This window comes from Phodopus roborovskii, unplaced genomic scaffold, assembly GCF_943737965.1.
Source record: "Phodopus roborovskii unplaced genomic scaffold, PHOROB, whole genome shotgun sequence".
In the NCBI taxonomy this organism is placed as follows: domain Eukaryota; kingdom Metazoa; phylum Chordata; class Mammalia; order Rodentia; family Cricetidae; genus Phodopus; species Phodopus roborovskii.
In genome coordinates, this window is record NW_026126416.1 from 15,282,967 (window position 1) to 15,305,545 (window position 22,579).

Here is a 22,579-nt window from a genome sequence, read left to right on the forward strand (position 1 = left end):
TTGGAATGGGCATGGCCTTATTGGAGGAAGTATGCCTGCGAGTGGCCACAGTCCAATTCCTATTGCTTTTTGATCAAGTTGTAGCCAGTAACATGTCTTCCTTAATTCCACCAGGATGATAATGAACTGAACCTCTGAAACTGTAAGTGTGCCACCATAATTAATGTTTTCCTTATAACAGTTGCTATGGTATTTATACTATATATAGTATATATAAACTCTATATAGTATACACCAGTACTATTTTCATCATTAATAATATTGTAGTACAAGAGTAAAACACATTTTATCTATTGATTTATCAATTGATATTGTTTCTATTTTTGATCATTATGACTATTCCAATAATGAGAACTGCACATCTATTTTAAATGGATGTGTTTTTAATTTTCCTCGTTATATTTCCAGAAATGCCCAATCATAAGGCAACTCTATGCTTAATTAAAAAAAAAGTATTAGGAAATACCGTGATGCAAATGTAGGAGTATTCTATTTTCTTTATTGTTTTGCCAATATTTGGCATTATAGTAGATATACATAAATAATCATCCTATTGCACTTTAATTTCCATTTAAATAAAGATAGTCAAGCCTACCATTTTTGTGCATGTATCAGCTATTTGAAGGTTTATTTTCAGAGAAAAGCCTATGTTTAAATTATTTCATCATTTTTTGAATTGGGCTACTTTTATTGAGCTATAGAGTTCTTTCTATATTCTAGATATGTTTTATTCTACAAATGATATTAACATGCTTTTTAGTTTTTATTTATTTTTTTTTTTACTTTTTTAATTTAATTTATTATTTTACATGTCGATCCCAGTTCCCTATCTCTCCCTCCCTCTCCCCGTCCCTCCCTTTTACCCTCTCTGCCCTCTCACATGCACTCTAACCACCCTCCCCTCCCATCCCCCCACCCCAATTCCATATGTAGGGCAATGACATCCAGTTGGGGTCATGTAGATCTGACAGGTCATTTAAAGTAGGGACTAGGGATTCTGTCTCTAGGTTAAGGCATTAACATGCTTTTCATTCTACATGTTTTTACATTGATTATGATGTGCCTTAAAGTAGGCATTTCAAAAACTTTCACTAATTTAAAACATAGCAAACACCCACAACTAAACACTGAGTCAAACTAGAATCCAGATGCAGAAAGAGAGGACAAGACCATGCTGCAGAAACACATAGAGACAGATGACCTGAACAAGGAGGAGATAATGGGCCCCCTGAGACTGATAACTGGGAAATCCAGCATGGGACTGACTCAGACCCCCTGAATATGGGTCTCAGTTAGAAGGTCTGAGCAGTAAGGGACCTCAGACAGTGGAACCAGGATGTACTCCTAATGCACAAAAGGACTTTAAGGACACATCCCCCATGGAGGGTTACTGCCTTAACCTAGAGACAGGAGAGAAGTCCTAGTCCCTACTTCAAATGACTTGACAGAATTACATGACCCCACCTGGATGGCATAGCCCTACATGTGGAATTGGGGTGGGGGGATGGGAGGGGAGGGTGGTCAGGGTGCATGTGAGGGGGAGGAGAGGGTAAGAGGGAGGGAGAGGGAACTGGGATCGACAGGTAAAATAACAATAATAAAGTAAAATAAAATAAGAACATCTTGGCAAAATTAAAAATGATTAAAGCAATAATAAATAGCAATCAAAGCAATCTATTTGAAAAATAAAATAAAACATATCTACCATTTCCTCATATGCCTATGCTTTTGTTGTTGTAACTGTGGGGTGGTTGTCTTTGTTTCATCCAAGATCATGAAGATGTCTACCTATAGTTTTATATATTCAGCTCTTGTGCTGAGGCCCCCTTTTCAGTTAATTTGGTATAGAGTATGTAATACCAATCAGACTGTTCTTCTCTGTATAGCTATTTATTTCAGTTCTTTCTGTTGGAAATATTTTTATTGATCTTTACTATATATAATTCCATTCTAAACATATATATTTATTTCTGGACTTTCCATTTTACTCTATTAATCCATATTTCTATTGCTGTGCACTTACCCTTTTGTCTTGATTACTGTGATGTTTTGAAAAAGTAGCAAAGTTATTTTAATACCTTTCTTATTTTTCAGGATAATTTTACTAGTCCAGATCTCCCAGTAACTGTTACAACTGGAATTACTTGGTTTTAATTCTTTTCTAGAAATAGCTCCTTGACTATTATTGATAAAAATAAGTCAATGGGTATTTTAATTAATATGCAGGAAGATCTGCTTTTGGAATTATATTTGTCTATGACACAGATTACCTCTAAGCTAATTCTTTATTCTACTAGAAAAATAAAGGTATGCTTTTTCTTTTAGATTTGCACAAAAATTTAGAGGATAATTTTACTGAAGGAATTCTAATCTCTCTTAGTATTTTTGGAAAAAGAAGAAGTAAATTTTGTTGAATTATGTTTTGAAATCAGAGTGGTCCCTTGTAAGATCTGATCATATTATTTACCATATATGAAACTTGATCTTTTACATGAATGTTTCTAAGCTTGGGATCATTGGATTGTACATCAAGCATAGGTTAACAGTGTTATTCTTCAACAAGTCAGAGGAAGAACCTGGCAGAACTCTGGGTGAGGAAGGGAACAATGAAAGAAGATGGAATAGACATAAATAAATAAATAAATAAATAAATAAATAAATAAATATTGTGGAGCAGACACAATAGGGCTGAAAGAAATAGTTTAGAGCTTTTGTTTTCTTTATTAGTAAATTTAAGATATATAATAAAGTTCAAGTGGTCTTGAGTATCAGGCTTTAGTACTAAAGCTTGTGTGGGAGTGTGTGTGTGTGTGTGTGTGTGTGTGTGTGTGTGTGTGTTAGGTCTATGTGCATGGGAGTAGAAGAGTTTTTAAGTCATTTTTCAGAGCACTGATGTTTGAGTTAGTGAACTCCAGATACGATGTTGTAGTCATCACACAAATATGAGATGGCAAATACTACAATAGAGCTATGGTGGAGAAATGGAAACTGAGTAGGACTTTACAGTGTAGTTACTGGTTATATTTGTCAGGATTTGTCAGAGAAACTGAAATAATTAATTAGCTCCTGTTATAGCATAGGCAAATAAGTCCTGAGAGCTGCAATAGAATAGCAGTCCAGCATTGTGATCTATTTTTCTGCCATCCCTGTGATGTGTTGAACTGAAAACCTTCATCACAATATCATGTGTTGATACACTATTACTTAATACTTTAAAATGTTATTTTATGTGAGTTAAGCTCATTTCTAGACACAATTCATGTTACATGTATTCAATGTGTTCATTAGCTCAAGCTGTAATCCACTATAAAAAAAATTGGTACACAGACACTGTAATAAGAACATACCACAACACAGTGAGTAGATGGGGGTGTGCTCATAATATTGGTGATGTTGGAGGGTTTAGGAGAAGTAGATCAATAACTCACTGAAATTAAGTTTCAGGGGCAATTGAGTTTAGTTTACACTGAAAGCAAAAGCTTAGGGCAAAGTCACTGCAACAGTTTATTGGGATGTGAGTCAGGAGCTGGTAGTAAGAAGAAAGTGAGAAGGAATGATGAACAGGCTACGAGTGAGCTATGTAAAGGTCCCAGGTGTGGGACATGAGTGATGTGTTCTGCAGTCTTCTGATATGCCTACAAGAGTATGACTCAGAATTGTGACATTTATCCTCCCTTTCTCAACTCTCATGAACTTTAGCCATTTGAAAAGATCTCTGGTAGTTTGAGCCTTCACTAGAGCATGCCATGTAACTTTAGCTAAAATTTGTGGGTAGATGAGAGGATGCTGCTGAGACAACCAATATGGTTTGGTTCAAAGCATTTCTGAACAGAGAGAAGGGTGTTTAAGAATGGAGAAGTACACATTAGAACAGTGGTTTTCAAAGTGTGGTCATCTGGCCAAGTAGGTCAAGTGTTATGTGAGCAGATGTTAAAAATATAAATTTCCAATCTCATCCCAGACTATTTTAAACTGAAAATGTGTTTCAGTCCTAATGATGCCTATAAGTTTAAACAAATCTCCTAGGCAATTTAATACACACTAAAATTTGAACGTTTGAGTATTTGTGTGCATGTGTGTATATGTAGAAAATGATGATGATGAAGATGACAGATAGATAGGTAGATAAATAGATTGTAGGTAAAGTTGAGGGAAAGACAGAGATGAGATGTGAGACAAGAAGGCATTGAGCCCAGTCATTATATATTAATCATTCATTCAATAAATTTTAATGAATTCTTGTTACTCAAGGAATGTCTACATTATGCTAAAACTTCACAAAGTCATGAGAAAACAGACACAAAGAAAATATAAATATTCCTCAGTCTCAATTTCAGTAAATAACTTTAGAATTCTTTACTACCTAGGCTTTTAAAAGATGAATATTTAAAAGTGATCAGACTGCTTGCTCTGAATTTTTTCACATTTCTTTTTCTTCCCGCTGACAAAAAACAAAAAACAAAACAAAAAAAAAAAAAAAAAAAACCAAACAAACAACATATCAGGAACATTAGAAAAAAACTGATATGCAAACTAGTTAATTGTTACATTAAAAAAATAAAAAGAACTTATTCTACTGTATTTCCTGGCCTCTGGTGACAACAACTAAAAGGAAGAAAGTTTTCAGTCTCCAGATTAGAGCTGGACTTGGTTAGGAAGCAGATGTGAGCTAACACATCCTTCTGAAATCCCAGTTTCTAAGACACAGATGAACATGAGAATGTTCCTATTCAGTTTGAATTGCAGGAGGAAAAGTGTTTCTTTTTTGGTAGTATGTAATTTAGAGTTATGAACTTATCTGAAAACAAGGCCTACTTTTTTAGTAAAGGAAGCCCTGTACCTCCTTAAATTGCAAAACAGTTGCTGACAGCAGGTTTCCATGGTTTTGGAGATGGTGAAAATGATTGCATCAATTTTCTATCCAACTTCACTTACTCGTACCTAATGAATTGACAAATCTTACAAAGAGCATTTGTTAGAATGACATTGGGTTGTGGAGCAAGCGTGTCACTCTGGCTGAAAACGAGAACCTCTGTAGTTTCCCTGAAAGACACAGAAGATCTATTTCTTTTCTTTGTATGGAATTGTTCATTGAGGCAAAATGTTTGACTTTTTAGACTTGATATGACATTCCATCAGATTCCGAGGTTTTACGACATGGTTACTGTGACTATAGGTAGAATCTATCTGCACTTATTTCAGCACCTGGTTATTTCTTTTAGGTAAGTTTGATGGGGGGATGACTCTGAATGACAGTGCCAATATAAGACTGATGCTGCTTATAGCCTGGGGCAGATGCTCACTAGACAGAGAAAATGAAAGACATGAGCTGTTCAATATGTAATGTGGATCATGTCAGGATTACTAGCAGATAAAAATGTATACAGCAGGGATAATGTGCTGGCACAGAATACCTTTCTCTCCTTTTTATTGGCCATGATCCACAGAGACATGATGACTGATTTGGGAAGCACAGGTCATTTTCCTTTATATCAGTCACTACAGGAAGTGTGTGTTTGTGTGTGTGTGTGTGTGTGTGTGTGTGTGTGTGTGTATGTGTGTGTGTGTGCTTAAAATGTTTATATTTTCAGCCAGATAATGTTTTAGAGATCAAAAATAATGGGCTATGAAATCTTAAGAGAAAAATACAGAAAGTTTAGTTTTTGGAGAATCTGATATTTAAACTGACTAACATGTAGAACACAGGCCATTATTCAAATTTCACTTTCCCCAATATAATATACTAATCATGGCAATGAAGTACCCACATATACCACATTGTACGCATTTGAATAACTTTGGGATTAAAAAAGCTATGCAAGAGATTCATACCATTTATCATGTGGTGATACTTATTCTATCCACATAAATATTATTGAGTAGTGCTTAAGGAAGCTCATGTCTTTCTATTTTGGAGGTGGTTTGGAGAATATTGATAGTAGAGTTGATAGCAGAGTGCTAACCTTTATTATCCATGTACACCCCAACACCAGCATACACATATGATAACACAGGGATGCTGTGAAAAGAAAGAAGAGTTAAAAATGCATAACTGATGTATTTCTTTCGACAGTCTTATTATTCAGATAAGAAAACCTAGACTGTTGAATATTTGTCATAGATAAATAGATCAATGAAACAGAAATCAGAATCAGAAAATTAACTCACCTAATTGTAATCAATTGATCTTTGTACTAAGGACACTGGATGAAAAACATCCACTGTAACAAACAATGTTGAAACAGTTGTACAAACATATAAACAAACAATAAAAATTCAGATTATAAGCATGGTACCTTTAAAACATCAATTAAAATTGATCATAGCTGTTAATATAGTTTATTCATATGTATAAAGTGCAAATCTCTAAATATACTAGAATATAATATAGGGCAAAAGCTAGGCAGGCTTGATTTTGACAATGACTAAGATATAGTAATACAACATGTCACAGGAGAGAAAAAAAATTAAGTGGGAATTCTTAAAATGAAGAACTTCTGCTTATTAAAAAAATGCTACCCATAAAATGAAACATTAAGACTAAAAGGGGAGAAAATATTTTAAAACCTCATGTCTGCTAAAGTGCTGTGATTTCATAGAACTCAAAAATAGGGAAACAACCAGTAATGAGCAAGAGATATAACAGAAACTCCACTAAATACATACAAAGAATTTTCATGGGACCTGGGGAATTAGGTTTCATCCAGGCCACAGGGTATCTTCCCTGTGCCTCTCCCTCATCGCCCCTCATCGCCCCTCCTCCCCCAGCTATTGAACAGTTGTTTGTAGTTTCCCTACTCCTGCTCCAAGGATCCACACCCAGGCTTCTCTCCATAACCTGATCAGAACCAAGAGAGCAAGCTGGCTTCTAGGACCCCAGACCTACCATCCCACAGGTCAAGTCCACACCTGTGCTCACGCTCCAATGGGCATGGTCAGTGCAACAGGTGAGAGCAGGATGGATATCTCACTACATTACATACCTCCTAAGAAGAATTATATTGAAAATAATGACAGCGTCACATGCCAACAGAACTGTGGAAAAGCCCCTTTCATTGTTAGTTAACATGCAAAATGGCAGTCATTCAGGAAAACAAGTTATTTCACAAGGAACCTGAATACACTCTCACTGTGATCCAGCTTTAGTATTTGCTCAGTTGCTTTAAGAAGTCTACACAAATGTGCATATGCCTGTTGGTGTCCTGTGTGTACCCTTTAACATGCTGAGCCTAATTCTGCCTATTCCCAGTTATTTCAGTTCTTGTAAAATGAAAGTACAAACCTTGCCAAGTGTCTTTTCTGCTTCTATTGAGACATAATGTGATTTCTGTCTTTATCTCTATTAGTATGTTACATTACATTTATTGATTAGTATGTATTGAAGCAGTATCATATAGCTGGGATCATAATCAACTTATTCTTGGTATATGCTGTTCTTAATGTGATCTTGAATTTTGTTTAAGGATTTTTTTGTCAAAAATTTTTGCATCCAGTTTCATCCAGGAAATTACTGATTTTCCGTATATCTAATTTTTTTTTTCTGTAACAGGCTTATATTGGCTATGTAGAATGAGTTTGATAGTGTTGTTTTCTTTTCTATCTCATATAACAGTTTGCCACTTTGTGTCAACCTGGCAGAAATCTAAACATAACTGGGAAAAGAAAATATGAACTGGTGAATTGCATCCAAAAGATTAGACTGTAAGTGTGTGTGGGGGTTGGGGGATGGTGTTATCTTGATTGGCCTGGCACACTGTGGACATTACCATCCTTAGACAGTACAAGAAATGTGGCCTGGAAATAAGCCAGCAAGCAATATTCCTCCACAATTATTACTACATACTTCTACTTGAGCCTTTGCCTTGATTTACCTCAACAATAGATATTATAATATAAAATGAAATAAATCCCTTCCTTCTGCAACTTGATTTTGTCATTGTGTTTGCCACAGAAATAGAAGTCAAACAAAAACAAATAGTTTGAGAAACACTAGTATTAACATGAGATATTCCTTAAATTTGATAAAATTCAATAGTAAATCTGTGCAACCCTGGACTTTTGATTGTGGAAAGATTTTAAATCGCCTCTTATTTGCCTTCCTTGCTAGTTGTCTGTTTAAATTGTTTATATTGCTGATTTCAATTTGAGTAGATGACATGAACTTAGAAATTTGTTTATATCTTCCAGAGTTTCCACTTTGTTAGAAACTGTTTCCCACAGATTCCCTGATGAGCTTATCGTGGCTTTGGCTGGTGTCTATTTTAACAGTTAACAGTTTCTTTTCATCTTACTTTATTAATTCCACCACAACCCCCCCCCCATCTTTGGTTAGATTGTCTTGTGGTTGGTGACTTTAGTTAATGTTTATAAAGAACCACTAGTTACTTGATTGATTCAGTCTAATTTTCTTTCGGTTCTTATTTCATTATTTTCTTCCTTGATGTTTATTATTTCTTACACATGCTGCATTTGACATTGGCTTTTTTTTTCTTTTCTAAAGGGTTGGCATATGTGGTTAGCTTATTTATTTGAGATGTTCTTCTGATTTTTAATATGAACACTTAGAGACATAAACCTTCCTCTAATGACTGCCTTCATTGTACCCCAGAGGTTTGGTTGATAGTGTTCTCATTTTCATTTGCTTCTTGGAATGTTTTAATTACCTCCCTGATAATGTTAATAATCCAAAGCTTGTTCAAAAGTATATTGTTAGGTCTCCAATATCTGTATGTATTCTGATGTTATTTTTACTATTGGTTTCTAGATTTTCCCATTGTGACCAGATAAGACAGGGGAACTTATTTCATTTAAAAAAATATTAAGGATTAAGTTGTGTTCAACTTTATAGAAGATTCCATATGAGAAGAATGAATTTTCTATTGGCACAGGAGACCACTTCCTGAATTCATTGGCACAGGAGACTACTTCCTGAACATATGACCAGTAGCACAGACACTGAAACTGACAATTAATAAATGGGACCTCCTCAAACTGAGAAGCTTCTGTAAGGCAAAGGACACAGACAACAAGACAAAATGACAGCCTACAAAATGGGAAAAGATATTCACCAACCCCACATCTGACAGAGAGTTGATCTCCAAAATATACAAATAACTCAAGAAGCTAGTTAAAAGTGCTAAATAATCCAATTAAAAAATTGAGTACAGATCTAAATAGAGGATTCTCATCAGAGCAATCTCAAATTACTGAAAGGCACTTAAGGAATTGCTCTACATCCTTAGCCTTCAGGGAAATGCAAATCAAAACAACTCTGAGACATCATCTGACTCCTGTCAGAATGGCTATCACTAAAAACACTAATGACAGTTTATGATGGAGAGGATGTGGAGAAAGGGGAACACTCTTCCATTGCTAGTAGGAATGGAAACTTGTACAACCATTTTGGTAATCAGTATGCTGGTTTCTCAATGAAATGGGAATCAATCTACCTAAAGACCCAGCAATTCCACTCTTAGGCATATACCCAAAGGATGCCCATTCATACCATGAGGACATCTCTTCAACTATGTTCATAGCAGCATTATTTGTACTAGCCAGAATATGGAACCAACCTAGATGTTTCTCAACAGAAGAATAGATAAAGAAAAAAAATGTGGTACATTTACACAATGGCATACTACTCAACAGAAAAGATAAAAAATGAAATCATGAAATTCACAGACAAATGGATGGATCTAGAGGAAACAATCCTGAGTGAAGTAACCCAGACCAAGAAAGACAGGCATGGTCTTGTCTGCACTCATTCATAAGTAGACATGAGGCACAGAGCAAAGGATAACTAGCTTACAATCCACAACCCCAGAGAAGCTAAGAAACAAGGATAACCCTAAGAGAAGTATACATGGATTCCCCACCTCTCGCACCCCAGAAGTGGAAACAGACTAGATCTCCTGAGTAAATTGGGAGCTTGGGGGTAGAAGGGATGGAGGGAGGGAGGGAGTAGAAAGAGGATGTGAGAAAGGGAGTGGGGAGGAGAACATGAGGGATCAGGAAGGTTGAATTGGGGGAAAAAACAGAGGAGAGCAAGGAAAGAGATACTTTGATACAGGGAGTGGTTGTGGGCTTAACAAGAAACATGGCACTAGTGCAATGTCCAGGAGTCTAGAAGGATGACCCTAAGAATGTCCCAGGATCAACAAGGATGACACTAAGAATCTAAGCAACAGTGGAGAGGCTACCTTAGATGTCATTTCCCTATAATAAGACTGATGACTACCTTAAATGCTGTCATAGAACCTTCATCCAGGAGCTGATGGAAGCAGAAGTAGAGAACCACAGCTAAGCACTGAGCTGAACTCCTGGAATCCAGTTGTAGAGAATGAGAAGTGATGAGCAAATGTGTTAAGACCATGCTGGGGAAACCTGCAGAAAATAGCTGACCTGAGCAAGTGGGAGCTCATGGAATCCAGACTGACAGCTGGGGAACCAGCATAGGACTGAACAAGGACCCCTGAGAATATGGGTGTCAGTTAGGGGGGCATGGGCAGTTTATGTAGCTGATGGGAGTGGACCCAGTATTTATCCATACTGCATAAATCTGCTTTTTGGAGCCCATTCCATATAGAGAGATACACTCTCAGTCTAAACACAGGGGGATGGGCCTTGGTCCTGCCCCAAATGACGTAACTTTGATGATAGCTCATGGGAGGCCTCACCCTCTCTGAGGAGTGGATAATAGTCGGGGTAGGGAGGACAAGAGAGAGAAGAGACTGGGATTGTTAGATTAAATTAGATTTTTTTTAAAATTTAAACAAAACAATTAATAAAAAAGAAAAAAATATTAAGGATTGATTTGGACCTATAATGTGTTGTATTCAATTTTATGTAAGATTCCATATACTAATGAGAATGTGAATTTTCTACCTGTAGTGTGTAATATTCTATAGATGTCTATAAAATATAGCTGGAATTTGGTATAATTAATCTCTGAGGATCCTTGACTATATTTAATTTGGTTTGTAGCTTTCATTTGTTTTGTATTTTGTTTTTCAATCTTTTGTTCTCAGTGTTTGAATGTATTTCTTAGTTTCTTAAAGATGATTGGTCTTCTTTTTAACACATTTAGTTTTATTCATGTATGTATTTGCCTGGACACCAGAAGTGTCCAGAAGAGGGGGTTAGTTTCTTGAAGCCAAAGTTACAGTTGATTATGAGCCACTGATGTGGATGCCAGCTACTGAAATGGGCTTCTTTGCAAGAGTTCCAGGTGCTTAGCCATAGTTCCAAGTCTGGATTCTGATTTTTATTTAGTCATTTAGTCTTTTTCTTTTAATGTTTCTTTTATGGGTCCTTGTATTCAAGGTTATAACTGAGAAGGTTTTGCTATTGTTCATCACTTGTTGTTTGTTGCTGTTGTTAGTTTGTTAATTAGTAATTACTTTTCCCTTGGTAATGTTAGATGGTTGCTGGTTTGCTGTGTTGGACATGACTGATTCCTTCTCAGTTTTTCTCTGCTCATCTGTTGTTCCCACAAAATACATCTTTTCTTTGTACACATTTGTGAAACTATCTGTAGTGAGATATTCACTTTGCCTGCTTCTGTGGCACTGACCACGCCCATTGGGGGTGGAGCCAGGGCAGAAGTGACCTGTGGAACTAGGTCTGAGGAGGAGCCCTGGAATGCTCTCTTGGTGGGAGGCGGAGTGGAGAGCATCAGGTGGAACCTGCTGGTCTTCATCTTTCTAGGTTGTAAGTTATTTCTCCCTGAATAAACATCTGTTCTGTCTATTTGTTTATCCTGATCCTTATTAAACTGCAATAACTATCCTTTTCATCTCTTATGTATAATATTCTTTTAAGAGTTTTCTGCATTATTATCTTAGTTGACATGGTAGGTATGTCTGGAAATATTTTTATTTTTTTTTTTTTTTACTTATTTTAGTAGATACTTTTGCTAGCTATTTACTTACTTTCAAGTTTAAAATATATCATAACTTTTTTTTTCCTGGCTTTTAGGGCTATTAACAACAGACATAGTCTTATTGTAACGTTTTTACCTTTTTTTTTTTTTTTTTTCCCTTTCAGCTTTAGTATTGTTTTTTTTTTTTTTTTTTTTTTTTTTTTTTTTGGCATGTTGACTTTGAAATGTCATGGAGACACTCCTCTTCGATCAAGGCTGTTTAGGGTTCTCAGTGCTTCCTGTGTTTTGTAAGTCTATTTTTTTCCATAGTGTTAAAAATTTCTTAGCTATAATCAAATTGAATTTTATGTCTAAACTGTTTGATTTTTATCTCAGCTCCCTCTTCTATCCCAAGAATTCTTACATTGGCTCTCTTAAATGTATTCTAGATTTCATAGAAATTTATGTCACATTCTTTGCTTTTTTTTCCCTTTGTCTCTGTCTGTGTATATTATTATCTTAACATTTTACTAGTTCTTCCTACTCTTAATCTTGCCTATTGGGGATACTTTCTGTATTTAATTGGTGTATTCTTTCATTTTCAGTATTTCTTCTTGTTCTTTTCAGTACCTCAATTTCCTTTCTGATGTTTTAACCCATGTATCCATGTATTTTTTTCTAATTTTTCTCCAAGTTATTGATGCTTTCATCCACTTGAGTGACTTTCTTACTATGTCTTGAATGGATTTTGTAAGCTTGTCTACATCTTGAATTAGACTCATTACCTCTTTGAATTTCCATATCTTTTTATTTATTGTATGTGACTTTTTCATCATGTATTTTGACACCATTAATTTTCCTGTCCCTAGTCATTTATCCTTGTACCACCTACCCCAATTAAAATAAAATTTAAGAAAAAAAAGGAAAAAGATGGGAGAAATGTTAAAAATCTCATCATAGAAACTGTAGTGTGACACAATGAGTGGTGAAGTTAACCCCCTTGCCCATATAACTTTACTTGTAAGTGTTAATTGCAAAGAGTCTTTGGTCTAGTTTGAGGCCTCTGGTTTCTGCTGTACTATGGATATTGAGACCTCACTATGATTCTTTGACTATACTGTTGTTGTCCCGTGTTGAGGAGATTGTGCAGCTTTAGGTCTGTTGGTTAGGTCCCCTTATTCCCTCACATGATCCAGCAGATTATAGATGGGATGAATGTTTGGGTAGGCCAAGTCATAACCCTGGTTCTGAGCCTGAGCAACTGTAGATTTCATCCACCAGCAGGTTCTCTCTTGTTCTCATCACCAGGGTGAACTCTCCAGCATTGCCCTAGCTAATTCATGTCTTGCAGGAATAAGCCATCTCTGGTTTGTTCAACTCCCTTTGTTATACAGCCCAGACCAGGATGATCTTGTCCACAGTAGAGTGAGGCTACATTCATCAACATATACAGGCCAACGTGATATAGACAATTCTTTAGTAGATGTTCTCTCTTGCAAGGTGTGTCAAATTGACAAGTGAAGCTAGCTCTGATAGTATGTAAATAACAGAAAATAAAAATAAAAATAATTTTGAAACATACAAACACAAATGTAGTATGATATCCACCCTGCCTACACCTGTAGCACTGACCACACCCATTGGGACATGGGGACAGGTGCAAGTGTAACCTGGGGGGACTAGGTCTGGCATCCTAGACCCCAGCTCTCTCTCTCTTGCTTCCTGCTCAGAGATAGAGAGCATCCAGAGGCATCCTTGGGCCGGGAACCTACGGTGGTCATCTGTTTCTGGTGTAAGTGATTTCTCCCCTAAAAAACATTCATCAGCCTTTCGTTTTCCCAGATTCTTATTTATCCATGCTATACACAAATGAGTACTACAATGAAATAGGAGGTATTATGTTCTTAGTCAATTCTGAATGCTCAGCCAACCATAAAGAAGAGCCCAGCCCTTGTATTTACTTTAGTTCTGTCTGTCAGGACACTGCAAGGAGTTCTGTCACAAATGTCCTGTGACCCTTATAGCTCCTCTCCATTATTGTCAGGGTTAGGGGATATTGAAAATCAGTTTCAGATTCCTATACCACACTGCTTTTAATCACCATTGTCTCTGAGCCATTTGTTCTGATCCAGATGCCACACTACATTTCATGGTCTGTCCCAATTTTCACAGAGTTCTGAAGGATCTTACTCCTTGTGGGACCAAGAGCAAGCATGTGAGGGGACAAGGGAGTAAGTACTTCTCCAACTTCAGACACACAACCTTTTTCTGTTGTCACAACCCTAAATTGCTGGGCTCTTGTCCTTGCTGGTTGATTTGGGTGGGTTTTGTTCAGCCCTTGTCAAGCTCTGAGATATTGTGCAGTCTGTCCAGTCCATAATTCCATAGTTCAATTGCTTGCTTAGAATTGCACAAGTTGGAAATCTACTGATTTAAGATTCTTTTTGTTTTGTCTACTATACACTTGAGGTTTGCCCAGGATCAACTCCATCTTTGTCATCTGAGTTTAGCCTCCAATTTAATTTTCCAGCAATGTGAACTGTATCTTTTCAGGTCTGGCTAAGTAACACCCAAGAAACTTTTTGGAAGGATTTAATTATAAATGAGGAAAATAATATGTAGACATGTGTATATATTTATGCACATGCAATGATTAGTCAAGCATAATGAAGAGAAAACTTGTAACTTGTTGAAAAACAAATGTTATTAGAGATCATGTTAATAAAAATGAACCAATATATTCAGGAGCTCTGAACAAATTGGGAGCATGGGGGCAGGTGGGAGGGAGGTAGGAGAAAGAGGAGAGGAGAAGAGGAGAGGAAATGATGACTACCTTAAGTCCAATCTTTGAGCCTTCATCCAGTAGCTGATGGCAGCAGAAGCAGAGATCTACAGTTAAGCACTGAGCTGAACTCCTAGAATTGAGTTGTAGGGGGGCAGTGATGATGAACAAAGAACTCACGTTCATGCTGGTCAGAAAGAGCTGACCTGAGCAAGTGGGAACTCATGGACTCCAGACTGACATCTGGGGCTCCAACATAGGACAGAACCAGGCCCCCTGAATGTGTGTGTGTCAGTTAGGAGGACTGGGCAATCTATGGGGACTCTGGCAATGAAACCAGGATATATCCCTAGTGCACAAATGGACTTCTTTAGCTTAGATACACTGGGGAAGGCCTAGGCCCTACCTCAAAAGACGTGACAGATTATAGTGATTCCCCCTTGGAAGGACTCACCCTCCCTGCGGAGTGGATAGAGGATGGGATGGGGAGTTGGTGGGGGGCATGGGAGGATGGAAGGGAGAGGGAACTGGGATTGATATGTAAAATGAGATTATTTCTAATTTAAATAAAATTTATTATGACAAAATAAAAAAAAGCCAGACATAATAAAAAAAATGTCCACAGACATAACCAAAGACCAATCTGATGGTTGAAGGAGGCAATTCCTCAACTGAGGTTTCCTCTTCCCATACATGTCAAATTGAAAACCAGTATCAGCTATCATAAGTGTATTAAATTTGCACAGTGAAACCAGGTATTTTGTATAATTAATATATGCTGATATAAAATGGAGAAAAAACAAAACAAAAATGAAATAAAGGGCAGTTTACCTTAATATTTTAAACAGTTTTATTGATAATATGATTCACTTGTTATTACAATTGAACCCTTTATGTTGTATTCTAATAGATTTTAGTATTATTAAAGGATTTTCAGTGTGATTTTTATTTAAAAGGATCAATAATTACACATTTAAACTACAATAGTGTTTTATGAGGCCTGCAAGTATTAACTGCATTGATATATGACAAATATTAATTCCATTTAAATATTAATGCTAGATAAATTTGAACAACACATGAACCATATTCACTTCTAATGACTAGGTTTGTGTTATATATGACCGTAGCCCCTCATCTTCATCTGGTTCACCTGAAGCAGTTAATCAGTATAAATAAACACACAAATAAACAGTGTACTTAAATATATATATAAAATAACGATACTTTTGGACCTGAGTGATAGATTTACATGACAACAGTAACAATAATATTTGTGAAAAATTCAAATTTTCAAAATTAAACAGATGAAGAAAGGTATGCCATGATAGCAGTAATCTAGAGGAAGTTGGCAAAGTACAAAGATGAATGTTGCCTAAGTAAAAAAGGATCCCTTATCTTAAAACACAGTAAAACCTTGATGGGTACATACTGGAAAATAAAGTGTCAGAACAAATGAGAGATTGAGAAATGGGATATATTTGTTTGTATTTAAAACTTCATTAAGTTGCTCAGTGATTTATAGATCAGGAGGAATATATATGTGATCATTACATTTTGTGTTGTTTTTTAGAGAAAGCAACAATAGCATCATCTATGTAAATACTGAAACTCTGGAATTTATTAGTAACTGAAAGTTCTGCTATGCAAAGGATACTAGAGATAGATGCAAACATAATCCACAGAGTGGAAAAAATTTCCACGAAACCATATCTGTTAATGAACTTATGCAAAGTATGTAAGGAACTGAGAAAACTCATAAAGAACAAAATGTATTTAAATGGGCAAATTATCCAAAGAGACAATTTGTCACAGAGAATGGCAAGTTAGCACATGACATTCTCTACATAATTTGTAATTAGGGAATTTCAAATTAAAACAGAGCTAAAATATCACTCTACACCTAATGTGAATTGCTTTATAAAGACAAAACTTCAATGATCTGACACTAATTACTGACAAGAATGTGGAAGGATAAGAATTCTCATCCATTGCTGCAGGAAATACAAATGACACAGTTACTTCATTCACAGATAAGCAGTTGCTTTTGGAATTAAGAATAGTCTTACCCACTGATCCAGGGACCATGTCCCTAGGGACTTTTTTTACCTATTTCATTTCAGCATAATGTCTCAATAAAAAGCATTAGCAAAATATTTTGCAAGAGCCTTGTGATTATGATATCACAGAAATCAATAAGCAATCTTTTAGCACATGGATGGATAAACAATTCGTAGAAAATCTGTACAGGAGAATACTATTCTTTGATAAAATGTGAGTGATGAAGCCATAAGAAGGCATGGGTGGATTTGAAAATGTATCTTCTTAGGTGGAAAAGGTAGCAAAAAGACTACATATTGCATAACTCCACTTGCATAATGTTTTGGAAAAGCCAGTACCCTAGCAATGTTAAAAATATCAGTGGTTGCCAGGACAGGAGTGGAGGAAAGTGTCTAAATGATAAATCAGAAATTTCTTTAGAAAAGTATGATTTTATGTTTTATAATTGTAGTAGCATACAGTTATATAAACATAAAACCCCATAGAAACTTAAACACAAAGAATGAATATTAATATATGCAAATGTAAAAATAATTTAGAAGTTGGGGAGATCCCAGGGTAGAATGAATTATGTGAAAAAATGATCTAAATTATAATACATGGAACTACCTCACTGAACATACCAGAATAGATTTTGAGGTCAGGATCCCTGTATATGGGGGAAGTCTGTAAGGCTAAAAGAAACGAAAGGACACATACATAGTCACTGCACCCTAATTGATGAAATCATTTCATGGATCTGCAGGGTTTAGCAGTACATATGCATACTAGATTGGGACAATACAGTAGAGGTATAATGAAAAGCAGTAACATGATTTCTAGTTGGTGAATGAAATGCTATCAGCCAATAAGGGGAGGAAGACAAAGGTAATTAATTAATTACATATCTGTACCAGCTAATGTTCAGGTTAATACAAATATATACAACCATTTCTACACATGTATAAATAAGTTCTTATATGCCTAAACATAGCCATACCTTGGTATCGGTGAGCAAACTTATCACATAGACTCTGTGTTCTACTTTGTCTTTTAAGTCAAGATCCATGGGTGATATGAACCATACTTTGTAGGCCTTAAACTTGTACTTCTCTTGACCACTCCTGGCTAGAAGTATTTTCTGATTCTACTCACTAATTACAGTACAGGGCTCCTTGACATATTAAGTTTGGAGAATATGGTATTGCCAGTTATTAAGTAATGGCTTAAGAAGATACTCTACTATGATGAGCATATATCAAAGGAAAAATACACTTAAGAGTAAAATTAAATATTTCTTAATGGATGAACTTGGAAAAGTGTGCAGTAAAATAAAAAATAATATTTGATCACAATTTAAAATATAAAATAAATATCTGTGAGGCCCCATTGGTTAAAATAAAAGATTGCCTAAATACCCCAGTTTTTTCCTCTTAAGGAGGAGGGAAGAATCATTTCCCACCCCTCAGACTGAGCTGGGCATAGTGATTTATCTAGGTGAGTAAAGCATGTGAATGGTAGAGTGATAGAATAACTCTGCAGTGAGAAACCCAACCATAGAGCAATAGCATCTGCATCAGCATGGGATGTACTATGTTGGTATAAGGGGAAAGTAGCACTTTCATCCTGTTGGTTTTCTCTAAATTCACAGCCTCACTAAATATGGAAAGCCTCCCTCTATTGCCTCATTCTAATAATGGAAAAATTTAAAAGGAATCCAGTTAAGGGAAATTCTGCAAAACATATGGTCAATAATCCTGAGAAACATCAAGATTTTCACAGGTTCCAGAAGTATACTAATATGTCATAGCTAAAAGGAGTCTAAGGAGAGGTGTTCAGATACCCTGGTAACCTGGAGGGGATCCTGGCCTAGATAAAGGAAATATGAGTGAATCATAGATTTCAAGGAAGGATGGGTATTCTTGCTGGTGTACCAGCTGTGATAAGTGAATGCACAAATGGAAGATACGGACATCAGGAGAACCTGGTTATAATTTTTAGAAATTCTGTACTGCTTTCTCAACTTTTCTGTAGTCTTACAGCTATTCTGAAGTTAAATATTTGTTTAAAAACAAGTAGATAGAACACAGGTGATGGGAGAGGGAAGACCTGGTGAATCAATTATGAATGAAGTCCAAGAAATATCCAAAGCCCTGTCCTTTTGTGGGCATGTTTGGGAAGCAAAGTATGTAAAAGTTGTTACAAAGGACAAATAAGTAAGATGCTTTATATCTTAACAGTGGTTGGAATAATCACAGATATTATTCCAGAAAGCAGGGTGTGCCAATAGGTGTAAGAACAGGCCTATAGGGAACAATATGGAGAGGGTAACATGACATGGACTGCTCTAGGAAAGAAGGCATCTTCTCTTCACCAAAGGAAGTGGAGAAGCAAAAGTAAAAATGAACAAGGAGAAACCACCTGTTAACAGAGATGGTAAAAGTACCAAAGAGGCATCTCAGCCTTCTCTGGGGAAAGGGCAAGGTTGGTACAAATTTTGAAAGAAACATTCATCAACAGAATTGACGTTAAAGATTCCAAAAAGTTGAAAGCACAACTTGTTGATGATTAGGAATTGATTATTTCAACTACATTTCTTTCTGCTCAGAATGTGAATTCCTTTCCAGAGGTTTATGCACATTATAAGAAGTCTGGAGGAAATGCAGATGATAAGAGTATGCTGTTAATGAAGTTGTGGCAAGGCTGAAAGATTGCTTCTATGTACTGTTGGGTAGTCATGGAAGAAATAAAAAAGGAAACCAAACACTTCCTAAAAATCAATGAAAATGAATACACAGCATACCCAAACTTATGGGACAAAATGTATGAGATAAAAAAAGTTCAAAGCACTATCTACCACATAAAGAAATAGAAGACATCTAATACTAGCAACTTAACAATACATTTGGAAGCTATAATACAATAGGAAGCAAACACACCCAAGAGGATTAGGTGGCAGAAAATAATCAAACTGGGATTAATTTGCTTTCTTTTTAATTTTTTTATTTTGTTGATCAGTATATTTCCTCCTAAAATTGTGCTTATGTTATTTGTGTCTTCTATAATATGGAACAAATCTCACCACTATTTGAAGTTTTTTTTTCTCCTTTATCAGAATCTGCTTGATATATTTAGCATTTGTAAACAACATAATTCTTCTGGTGTTGATGTGGCAACAGGTCACTTGTCCTCAGCTGCCTCTTCCTCTCTAGGAACTCCTAGGAAATGGGTACTAATGTGGCTAAGATCTGTTCAAATAATAGTCTTTGTGACAAAAAGCACTGTGCCTAAATTAGTGATGGGTTCAGCAAATAACACTAGTTAAAGGAGATACAGTTCAATATTGCCACTATGGAAGGCCTAAGTAGACCTATACTCAGGTAAATCAAGATCTTGGTTTATGCCATGGTAAATTTCAGAGTGAGTCAAAATATGGGACAAAGTTTGGTTTACTAAGAAGTTTACAAAGTAAAGTATGTGTATTAAGAAAAAGAATACATGCTTAATTGTAAAAGTGGCCAATGCGATATGCACTTATATATGCACTTAAGACAAGTTAGGCACAGAAAGCCCACAGCTAATGAGCCTACACATAGAACTACAGGCAACTAAGGAATGCTGAGTGTGCAAGAAACAGTCTTCTCAAAAGAAGAGTACACTGATTGGTTATTCAACACCAAATGGTCAGCTTTGAAAAACATACAAGCAACCCTATACAGATGGAGCAGGTTATATTTAGGAATAAATATGTAAATTCCTGTACCTATATGCATGTAACAACAATTAATGAAAAAGAGGCCATGAATTTGAAAGAGAGCAAAGAGGAGGTATATGGGAGGATCTAGAAGGAGGAAAGAGAAGGAACACAAGCCATGATTATGTTATGATCTCAAAAATAAAAGGAAAAAAGAGAAAAATATGATAGTATGCATTCCAGAAGAAATAGAGAGAATCACACCAGAGTCTGTAAAGAACAGTATAGGTATGGCTCCTGTGGCTTATGGAGCTGTATTGCCAAAAGGAAAAAAACCTATATCTTAGTCCAGATAATGAAATAAGGGTATATTGTAAAAAATATTATTCAAAATCTTCCATATGAGGTTAAAAATTGGTCTGTTGGCTTATGAATTTCTTCATTCATGTTTATAGATAAGAAAGGAATGTATAAATGATGAAAACAGATAAAGGTCAGAGGCTCCTTTACCATCCATGGGGCATGGGGAGGAAACTTGCTTTGACTGTAAATATGGTTTGTAATTTTGTTTCTGAAGTTTTCTCAGAAAAAAAAATGCACATTTAAAGATGAGAAAAGAGTAAGACTGTATTCAAATTTCACATACATTTTGGCCTTTAATGTGGTTAATTAGCCATTATGACACTTATTTTTAAAAAAATCTAAAAAAAATTGGAAATACTGTTTCATATTTTGTCAGCTGTGGAAGTTCTTTTCTCTTAGCCAGTGAGAGACTTAAAACATATCTCATATCTCTTTTTAAATTTTATCTTGTTTTCCTTTCTTTTGAAACAGTATCTTATGTGTGTGGTGTGGTGGTGGTGTTGGTGGTGGTGGTGGTGGTGGTGGTGGTGGTGGTGGTGGTGGTGGTGTGTGTGTGTGTGTGTGTGTGTGTGTGTGTGTGTGTGTGTGTGTGTAGGTGTATACTGGTATATAAGGAGGCCAGAAAAAGTCAGATCCTCTTCAGCTAGTGTTATAGGTGGTTTGGGCCACCTGAAATGGGTGCCAGGAACTGAACTCATGTCCTCAGCAAAAGCAGTTTGTGTTCTTAAATACTGTGCCATCTCTTCCATCCTGTTTTTCTATACTAATTGAAACTCAGAAGAAGACCTTGTGATCAACCTAGTCTGGAGGGCCTGGCTTTTGTCTCAGATGGCTTATTTCTGCCCTTATAATATTTCAGCTTTTATCTCTTGTGTTGACTCAAACCAGGCACCAATATCTTATAAATGAAGAAATGTTGCTTTCCCATAGACAACTAGGACACCTTCTGATTTCCATCCTTAGCTTTCGTCTAATAGATGCACAGTTCTACAGAACACCAGGTAAACCAAGTGATTTCAGCTGAGTGATTCTTGACTCAAGGCTGGGAGGCCTCAGCTTGGCCTCATGATCCACTGCCAGTGGGCATTAACCTAGATCACATGTATAGGTGGCTGCATTCCAATCTATCCCTGCCAATCTAGTCCTATGATATAGAGCAAAAAACTACCTTTTTCAAGATTCTCTGCTCATCTATGGAGCAAGGTCATCAACACTAACTGTCAAAACTGTAGCTTTGTTACAGGGTAGCAAAATGATGAGCCATGAAAACGGCATAGCTTTTGCCATTTCCTGTTTTTTTAAAGAAGTCTCCACTCCCTGGAGGTGGCATTATCATTGGAGTGTTTGTTGAAGCTGCACCCTGCACATAGGAAGTCTCCTCTCTTCTTAGGTTTAGTATACAGAGTTCATTTTAGCATGTCTTATGAATTGTTCTGTCTTCTTACTCATGATACTCAGTCTAAGCTTGATGGGAGATATCATTCTGTAAATGTTTCTCATACTGGTTAATGAATAAAGCATTGTTGGCCAATAGGAAAGTAAGATAGGTGGGACTAGGAGACAAGGAGGAAAGTGGAAGTAGTAAGGAGCCAAGATAGAGAGTCGGCAGAAAGCAGTGTGCCAGCCAGCTCCCCGGTAACACAAATACATAGATCAGCAGAAATGGGTTAATAATTAAGGCAGAGCTAGCTGATAAGAAACAAGTAACCGGGCCAACAGAATTATATCTAATACAGAGTCTCAGTGTGTTATTTGGGGCTGGCGGTGTGGCGGCGGGACAAGACCGAGCGGCTGATGGAAAAACTGTACGCGTTACATAAGCTGATGTATATATTACCTT